The 9,623-nt window shown below is 42.5% G+C and overlaps 1 pseudogene; it reads right to left on the minus strand.

Annotated features, from left to right (window-relative positions):
- Window positions 1–1,109: 1,109 nt before the first annotated feature.
- LOC101037482 (leucine-rich repeat-containing protein 4-like) lies at window positions 1,110–2,324 on the minus strand (annotated as a pseudogene).
- Between the last annotated feature and the right edge of the window lie 7,299 nt (window positions 2,325–9,623).

Here is a 9,623-nt window from a genome sequence, read left to right on the forward strand (position 1 = left end):
CCAAATCACAAGCATGAGAAAAGCTTCCACTCCCAAGCTCCCCACTTCCAGCTTCTCCTACCTCTCCACCTTAAAACAAACAAAATATTTTTTTTAAAAAATGATAAAACGCCATCATTACCCACAATCATTTGTCAGATTCCAGGAATAACAGGTGGACTTGGCACAATGCTAATTTCTGGCCTCCTGTGAGTACATTCTCTCCGCTCTGTCCTCCCTTCCCACTCCCCTGCTGCCGCACCGCCTTCAGGGGCCTCCTCCTCCTCCTAGGAAACCCTGAATAGACACATGCCATGCAGAGTGGGTTAAGCCCAACTGCAGAAATCTGGAGCAATGTGAAAGCATTAGGCTGAGAGCCACGCCAGCTGCTGTCCTCTGCTCCTTCCTAAGCATTCTGTCAAGCAAGGCACATGCATGTCCGAGCGCACAGACCCACAAGGCTTGTGCACATAGACAAAGATTCAGCCCCTTTAAGGGTTTGTTTTAATTTTGGTGGTTTTGCTGCATGAAATACATGTATAGATCTATCTTCCCCTTAGCCTCAGAAGAAAAACAAATATTGCCACAAACATTTTGGCACAGCAGATTCATGTATTTTTGTTGTTGTTGTTGCATTTTTTTAATAAGATAATTCTGCAAAGACAGATCTGGTATTAAGAAAGGCATCCGTAGAAATGGGTATTCCTGTGTCCTATGAAGCATCTTCTAAAAAAATGACAGATTCAGTCTATCTCTCTTGCACCCCCAGCAGCCCACACTGTACCTCCTTAGGGATGTTTGTTGTTTTAGTTTGTTTTATCTCAGCAATTTCAACGTTATACCAGAAATCCCTTCTGGCAACATAGCAAGTTTACTTGTAGCTTGTACCCCACAACATTCCCAGATTCCCCTCCCCCCGGCCCCTTTAAATAGAACTTATAAGTTAGAAAATATTTTTGTTTTGATTTTTTGTTTTTTAAATTTTATTATAATCTGTTTATTTAAACCAGCCCATAGATTTAATATGTAAGCATACACAAGAAAAAGTCTCCCCCAACTCTGTACAAAAGTAGCTGTCTTTTTCTTGTGTGCATTCTATCGCATTTTATAAGTTTTTTGGGGGAGGGGAGTCATATTTGAGTTTCCTCTACCTTGCCCTTGATATGTGTCTGAATTACATAAGGCTGAGAGATAGTGGCGACTGTGGGGTGCAGTGAGTTCCCCAGTGGACCCCATGTGCTGGTTTGTAGGTGTTGTAACTAATGTCATGAATTGTGGGCAGCGCTACTGCCCCCTCACCTGGTACACAGGATGGAGCTGCTGTTGCTGCTGCTGGGACGTCTTCATCCAGCTGGATAATCTCAACTGTCTGGGCGGCTGTGGCTGTACTCTAGTGCTGGTGCCGAAGCTTACAGAAGGTTATAGAAGACAACTAACACGGCGCCAGCTAGCAGAGTCACTGCTACAAAGCAGCCAATGATGAGCTTGGTGGTCTTCATGACACCATCCAGGCCGGTCTGCCTCTCGTCAGTGGTGTCTGCCGCGGGTACTGCCACCTGCTTGGGCACACGGATGGTTTGAATCAGAGCACCGTGGTAGAGGTGGGCATATGCCGGCTGGTAACCAGAGGGCGCGGTAGGAACAGACATATTTTCGCGTTGTGTCCTGAGGCGGGATCTCTGTGGTCTCCACTGTGACTGTGGTGAAGACGCCGTCGTTGGCGGTGTTGAGCTCGGCTGTGGTCACACTGAGGCAGGCCGAGGTGTGGGAGCTGCCTGCCACGCTGGTCACCGGGCATGTGTCTACCCCAGTGTCTGAAAGCAGCATGTGGAAAAAGCTCAAGGCGCCGGCGTTGAGGACAGAGATCCCTGGGTGGCGGCAGGCGTCGCCGAGCGCATCCCATCGAGCAGCAACCACCTGACGGAGGACACAGCGGGAGTCCGACACTCAAGTTCTGCCATCTGACCTTCAGAAATACTGAGGTCTCGAGGTGCATCCGTGAGGAAGGGGGCAGAGCGCTGGAGGGAGGTCTTGTCCACATCCACGAGGTAGCAGCCTTGTGTGTGGGTGCGAGCGTGACAGTGGCCACAGCAGGTGGAGTTGGTGGGTATATATTGTCGAAGCCACCAGGCTAGCCACAGAATGTCACTATCACAGTTCCCCCGCGGCTGGGGCGTGCCGGTGCCAGGGCCTAAGGACAGAGCCTGGAAGCGCTGATGGCGCCGCTCCGCGGGCGGGTGGAGGGGGCAGCGCATGCGCAGGGGCGGGTGGAGCGGGTAGCGCTTGAGCACGGGCGGGTGGAGGGGGCGGTGCGTGAGCAGGGGCGGGTGGAGGGGGCGGCGCATGCGCACAGGCGGGTGGAGGGGGGCGGCGCATGCGCGTGCGTAACCCGCCAGGCTTTGGCCCTCCCAGGTGCGCCTGAACACCTCGGTTGCTCCGGCTACAGCTCAGGCTCTGGATTTGCTAGAAGCCATTTTGTCTCCTCCACCCTCCCCGCTCCTCCCCTCTCTGCCCTCCCCGCCCCGACCCTTTTGTTAATTAAAACTAAGAAATCGGAATGGGAACGAGGTGCCCAGCTCCCGTGGAGAAATCTAAAGGACACCATGCCGGTGCTTTCCTGTCTCCCTTCCGAGATGGAAAGGAGCTCCCAGCTCACTTCAGCCGGGGAAGGGCTGGTTCTCCTTTCCGAGCCGAAATCCCGGGCGATGCTGAATCACGAACGTGCCACCCCACGAAGCCCTTGCGGCGGGTGACTGTGCACTACCGCTCCTGGACCCCGGCGTCCACCTCGCGGCGCGGGTGTGGCTTGTGTGTGCAGCCCTGGCTGCGGCCGCCCCAGCCGGGCCCAGAGCTGCCCCTCTCTCCGAGGTCCCGCAGGTAGTCCCTCCGGCACCCGGTCCCTCAGCCTCACGGAGAACAACATCCAGACGATCCAGGCCGACACCTTCCCTAGCTCCACCACCTGGAGGTCCTGCAGGTGGAGGTGGGGGCTTCTGTGGCTGGATCAGCCTCCACACCCTGGAGCTGTTCCACAGCTGGCTGACAGTCCTCTCCAGCGGGGCCTTTGAATACCTGTCCAGGCTGCGGGAGCTCTGGCTTCGCAGCAGTGCCATCGAAAGCATCCGCGCTTGCTCCTTCAATCGAGTGCCCTCCCTCTTGCGCCTGGACTTGGGGGAGCTAAAGAAGCTGGAGTATATCTCTGAGGGAGCTTTTGAGGGGCTGTTTAACCTCAAGTACCCGAACTTGGGCATGTGCAACATTAAAGGCACGCCCAATCTCACCCGCCTGGTGGGGCCGGAGGAGCTGGAGGTGTCAGGGAACCACTTCCCTGAGATCAGGCCTGGCTCCTTCCATGGCCTGAACTCCCTCAAGAAGCTCTGGGTCATGAACTCACAGGTCAGTCTGATTGAAAGGAATGCTTTTGCGATTGGCTGGCTTCACTTGTGGAACTCAGCTTGGCCCACAGTAACCTCTCTTCTTTCCCCGTTACCTCTTTACCCCATTGAGGTGCCTGGTGGAGCTGTGCTTACACCACAATCCTTGAAACTGTGATTGTGGCATTTAGGTACCTAATGTTACACTAGTATTAGGTACCTAATATTACATACACTGTAATATTAACCTAATAGAACCTAATATAAACAAGCTACATAAGGTTTCTCTAGAAATTAAGTCTAAAATTGCCCATGTTTTTGAATTAAGACATCTTAGGATTATAAAGATGCCTATTCTCTCTAAATCTACAGACTCAATGTAGTGCTAATAAAAGTTACAAAATTGTAAAATATAGAAAATTTTAAAGACCACAGAAATTGAAAGATATGACAAGCTCATAGGAAGAAATTTCAATATCTAAATATTCTAATATATCTCTATGCCTATCACATTTACATTTGCTGTAAAAGTGTCAAAATACCAAAATAGAACCAACTAAATTAATCCTGAATCCCAAAGAATTTGTTAAATAGCCAACAAAGATCATTTTGAATGAGAACAAGGAAAGGTTACATTCCGTAGGTATCTGTCCTTTATCTGTTCAATTTTTCTTTTCTTTTTTTTTTTTTTTTTTTTTTCCTATACTAATAGTTTGGTTGAGGACATTACACAGTGACATAATGTCAAATTCACCTCTGGTGTATAGTTATGATTGTTAGGTCATATGCCATACCATAGAGCCCAGATCCGAAATGCTTTTGACAAGCTTGAACAAGAGGTTATGTTTCTTTGAAATATAACATGGGAAATGAAAAATTATACATCTGAGTCTAAAAATCCTATGCAAAATTGTGCAATAGGGTAATTTGATGGCTAGCTCGGTGTCTCTAACTTTACAGGTTAGAAGCCAATGTAAAGGTCATTTAAAATGCTGTTTCTCACCATCCTGCACACAGTTCTCCATACTGAGTTCCTTGGGAGACAAGATACAATGGAAGTTCCAGTCAGTTACACACATCTGACTCCTGATTTTTGTGACTTTTTCTGTCCTATGTAACTGAGACTCACAACTTCGATTAAAAAAAAAAGAGGTGCCTAATCTCACTCTCTCCAAAATGAGAACTCAGTGTCATCCCAAGACCCTGCTTTCTTTAAATTGTCCCATGCACGGCTCCCTTCTTAAGCTGCTGGTGAGACACAAATCCAAGGCAGAAAGAGGAAGAGTGGGAAAAAAAAAAAGAGTGAAAAACAGGAAAAAAAAAAAAAAATGTTCAGACAGACACAAAGATCTCTTAGACTCACTCAAATAAGACCCTAAATGCATTGTCTCCACATAACCTTCAATTTATGGTAACTTTATCTCCTTTGCTTTGAGCCTGTGCTGCAGCGTTTGTATTTGCATGCTCTGAAAAGAGAAGAGGAAGACCAGCCTCCTTGCCCCAGAACAACACTGATTGTCAACTTTGCTAGACAACAAATTATTTGCTAGCATACAGAAGCTAGCCTACATTCATTGCTTTTATTCGGGAGGCTTTTTAATTAGATGAGATTGCTGATAACATTGATTTTTAGAATAATATTTAGTAGTCACTCACATAAAACCTTTCATAGTGGTTTCTCAGCTATCCACAAAACTGGGACTTTCGGCTTAGGATGTGTCCTTGAAACTGATCAAAGTTTTGGTTTGCAACAGCACAAAATATTCCTGTATCTTCAATTCAGTAATTGCTAAGGAGTCCTGTCGCTACAAATTAAAGATTCTATTATCTTCCCCACAACATGAGCACAAACTTCTGGTTTGCTGATGCTTCATGTGGTTTATTAGGCACTGTTTTAAAAAGGCAGATAAACACAATGGGGTTATCATATTTAGCAAAATATAATTAACTCCCACCTTAGTATAATTTTATTCAACTCAGTTGCTTTAGACTTAGATGAGACTATTTAGAATTTCAATAAATGCATTGGGAAGAATATAAGCATTTGCAAGGAAATCCTTGCCTTGCCTTTTCAAACTTCCAGACAAAACTCAAAAAGTGGGTTGTCCCTTAGTATGCACTAAACATAGCTAGTCCCACTGCTTTATGTGTTGATAACAAACTGTATATAGGAGCTCATTGATCTCACATTAATAATGGTAATTCTGTATATGTATGGGCATGACAAGCACACACTTCACCATGTAGGCCCGCTGGTATTCTGAATTCACTCAATGCCTACTTGGGGCACTTGCATAAAAGACAGTAAATAGGATTTAACAACTAATTTATATGCATTTTTAAGCTCTAATTACACATGCCTGGACACCATTATTATTAAAGTGGCATATAAGGCTATATTATTGTCTAATATTAAACTTTATTCTTGTAGGAGCCACGTAGCCCTGGATTTGCATCTTAGCCTCACTTTGTGAAGGTTTTTCATTTTGAGAATTTAACATAAACTCTGTATGCCTTTGTTAACTCAACTATTAAATTTCAAAAGTAGTATATAGTTCACCAGTATTGAGGTGAAGATTAGATAAAATTATGTACCTCAAGTTCAAAGCACAGTTTCTGGTACAAAATACACTCTTAATATGTATTCATTTCATTATAGAAAGCATTGCTATAGGAAAAGTTCATTTGAAAAATATATATCTCTACAACTTTGGTAAACCTATAGAAGCAGAGAATGATTTATATTTTGTAACATCTATTATAAACTAATTTTAGTATGAAGTGAGCAGTAGTTTTCTTTTATTTTCCAGATAATAAAGCCTTGCACATTAATTTTCTTCTCTGATTGTGGTTGCATTTGTTGTTATTGTTTTTTTAAATTTTTTCATAGACAGCCAATAGTCTTAGAACCACAAAGTGTGCTAAATTATATCAAATGTTTCATCCCAGATTATTTGCAGCCTACTTTTCTCCTCCTTATCAGAAGCCTTTAGTTATTCCCTCTTTCTTGTGTTTCTATATTCATTTTTGTAAGTTACCTCACATGGTTTTTAGAAACCCTAACATTAGGAAAAGTATAACTTACAACTATCAAAACAAATTCACTCACTCATAGGGGTGGACGTCCCAATGGACAGAGACTAAGGAAGCAACACTAGTATTTGTGGCTGACTAGACTAGGAGCTCCAGCTGGGTAGACATGAATCTGTGAGTAAACATGAATTGTTGTTTACAGAGGCAGCCTTCTGTATCTGTGAATTTCACATCTCATAGATGTGGATTCAGTCAACAGTGGATTTAAAATATTTAGGAAAAAAACCCAAAAATATAAAATACAGTATAACAACTATTCACATAGCAGAGTTTATATGAAAACATTATACTCTTTTCTATTAGAGATTTGAGCACTCTTGGATTTTTTTTTTTTTTTTTTTTTTTTGCAGGGGGACTCCTGGAACAAATGCCCCTTGTTTAGGGAGGGCCATGAGTCATCCTGCTCTCTGCAGCTCCCCAAACCAGAGAGAAAGTTTCCCCAGATTATGCCAAAGCTAGTTTCCGTAATAGTTCCGTAGAAATCAAGGGTTACCTCACCCTCTTGTCACTGCAATGCCTCCCTCTCACAATCTCCTTGGGTTCTCTTCTGAGTGTCCCCTGGCGTTGCTCTGCATGGCATGCAGTGTCAACTTCCCTGAGGCTGTGAATATATGTCAGTATGACGTACTGCATATGTTCAGTGTCAGGTGCCATGGGTTTGGCTGTCCTGCATTTTAGGGCTGGGGTTTCTCCTTCATCAGTGAGGTGAATGGAGGCCATCAAAGCAGTCACAAGTGATGGTAGGTTGGATTAGGGTAGAAAATTAAGAAAGGGAAGAAAGACATAGGCTGATATCCCTGATGTAGCATTTTTAGATCCTCTCTCAAACAAATATTATTGTTGTTAGAGAGGCCAGTTCTTAGTGGCTTTGTTATTTCCTCGACTGACTTGGAAGTTATGGTTTGCATTTTTATGACTTTAATGATCTCTCTTAAGTTTCAACTCGTATAAGGACATATCATTACCTCGATTGTATTCCCATTTCCTGGAAAAAAAAATAAATGTTTTATGATCATTATATAGAGTTTATCTTTAAAAGTGTGATCTCTATATGACATATCTAGTTTCACATATGCAGTATAGTTTATGAATGTTTTACCTAATGAATAGGTCATTATATAGTTGTGATTTGTTATTGTTATTTGATATGTGTATTACCTTATCCTCTTCTTTTCCCTTGTCTTTCCGATTTCAGGGGGATGTTGCTTTGTCGGCTGCCAGCACAGCCATGAACTCTGAACCACGTTTCGCTATTTCCTGTTCTGGAGCTGGGCCGACTGACGATTCAGTACCCACATTCCAAGGAGAGTATCTGTTATGTTTCTTGAGATGAGAGGTTTTTTTTTTTTCTAATTTGTATTATCTTTACCATGCTTTATCATAGCTTTATCTTTATTGTAGCTTTCTTGCTTTATTATCTCAGTTTACTATTATATTTTATCCAGAAGTGTTTTGGTTTTTGTTGGTTTCTGAAGCTAGAAGACGGATTCCGTCATAACTGACAATGCCATCTGAAGAGGAAATCAGCACTTGGTTAAGAGAATTTTATGATAGCCTTGATTGGAATATCTTGTGTCCCCCACCCCAAGTTAGGGATCAAATCATTCACGTAATAAATGCCTATGTAGTATCTCTTATGTGGCAAATCAAGTGTTGGGGAGAATACAGGGAAGCTCCAAAATATGATTACTACTTAGTTCCATGCTCCAACTATTCCATAATCTTCCTGAGAAATAGGTACATTAACTTGTCATTATATTTTACTACAATGGATATGATAATAGTGCCAAGCACTGAATGTTATTTGTGTGTTTTGAGGAGGCAAGAGGAAACTATTATCTTTACGTTGGTGGGGAATGGTTGAAAAGCTTCATAGTGAAATTAAACTTTAAAATGGTCCTTGAAGTGTTAATAAGATGTAGCCAGGTGCAGGATAAAAATAAAGGAATGTCAAAAGGAAGGAAAGGCCACAAGCATGAGAGTGCATTCACTCATTCACCAATTGATTGACTGGCTCATTGACACAATAAGCATTAATGGATAACTTACTTTGGGCTAAATGTTGTGCAATGTATCTAAATGAGAGACAGCCCTGGTTACCAGATATGCCACACATAATGGGGGTAGGTAAGTAAAACAGTCCAGGTCTGATTAGTTACCTGAAATGATACAGGCATGCACAAAGGTCTAGGTGTTTGTGGGATGGCAAAACATGTCCCGAAGCAGTATTTGTCTAGACAATTGCTTTTTCCAATCAAGAAAATAAAGGAAAAGTGACGGAGAATTAAACTAAATCAGTGTTTCCAAACACCAGCCTCTCTATTTGACTTCCTACATTTTTTGGATTAAAAGTACATTTCATTTGTCCTAAATTCATCTGATTCCCCCATATTTCTCTGAAGTACTCTCAGTCATTCCACTTCATAGCCCTCTGTGCACTCATTTGCTGCTGGCGTCAGGTTCACCTTCAATCCTGAGTGACAGATTTGTGAAAGGACCCAATTAGAACCCAGCTAATGAGCCCTCCATGGGCTACCCTAATAGCCAAATCACTGTTTATTTTCATCTTTTAAATTAAGAAAGAGACTGCAAGTCAAGAAAGGAGTTTAGAATAAAGAAGCACTAATTGAATCAGAAAACACCTGTGCTCCTCATTCTATATTTATGTACTTTAATCCAATGTTGGTTTAAAAGATGCAAAGTGTTTTAAACATGCTAATTATGTGCTATAGGAAAACAGACTCTTGATAAAAACTAAGAATTAGCAGTAGTAAGAAAAAATTAACAACATCAAGGCACAAAGTGATTTTATAGCCTTTTACCCTGGAGTACTTTTCATATGGCAATATATGAAATATGCTTTTTAAAATTGCTTTTATTCTATTATGATGCTATAGCAAAAGTGAGATATATTCATCAGGTGTTATTTGCAAATATTTACATATTTGAGTGAAAAATATTACCCAGTAAATGAAAAACCCTTGATTGTCATTGAAAAATCATAAAGAGTGCGTGTCTTCTTCTTTTTCTTCTTCTTCTTCTTCTCCACCTCCTCCTCCTCCTCCTCCTCCTCCTCCTCCTCCCCCTCCTCCTCCTTCTTCTTCTTCTTCTTCTTCTTCTTCTTCTTTCTTCTTCTTTTTTTTTTACAGTTCCCAAGAAGCAGCTGTTAGGTGTACA

The sequence above is a fragment of the Saimiri boliviensis genome, chromosome 1, assembly GCF_048565385.1.
Source record: "Saimiri boliviensis isolate mSaiBol1 chromosome 1, mSaiBol1.pri, whole genome shotgun sequence".
NCBI classification, from domain to species: Eukaryota; Metazoa; Chordata; class Mammalia; order Primates; family Cebidae; genus Saimiri; species Saimiri boliviensis.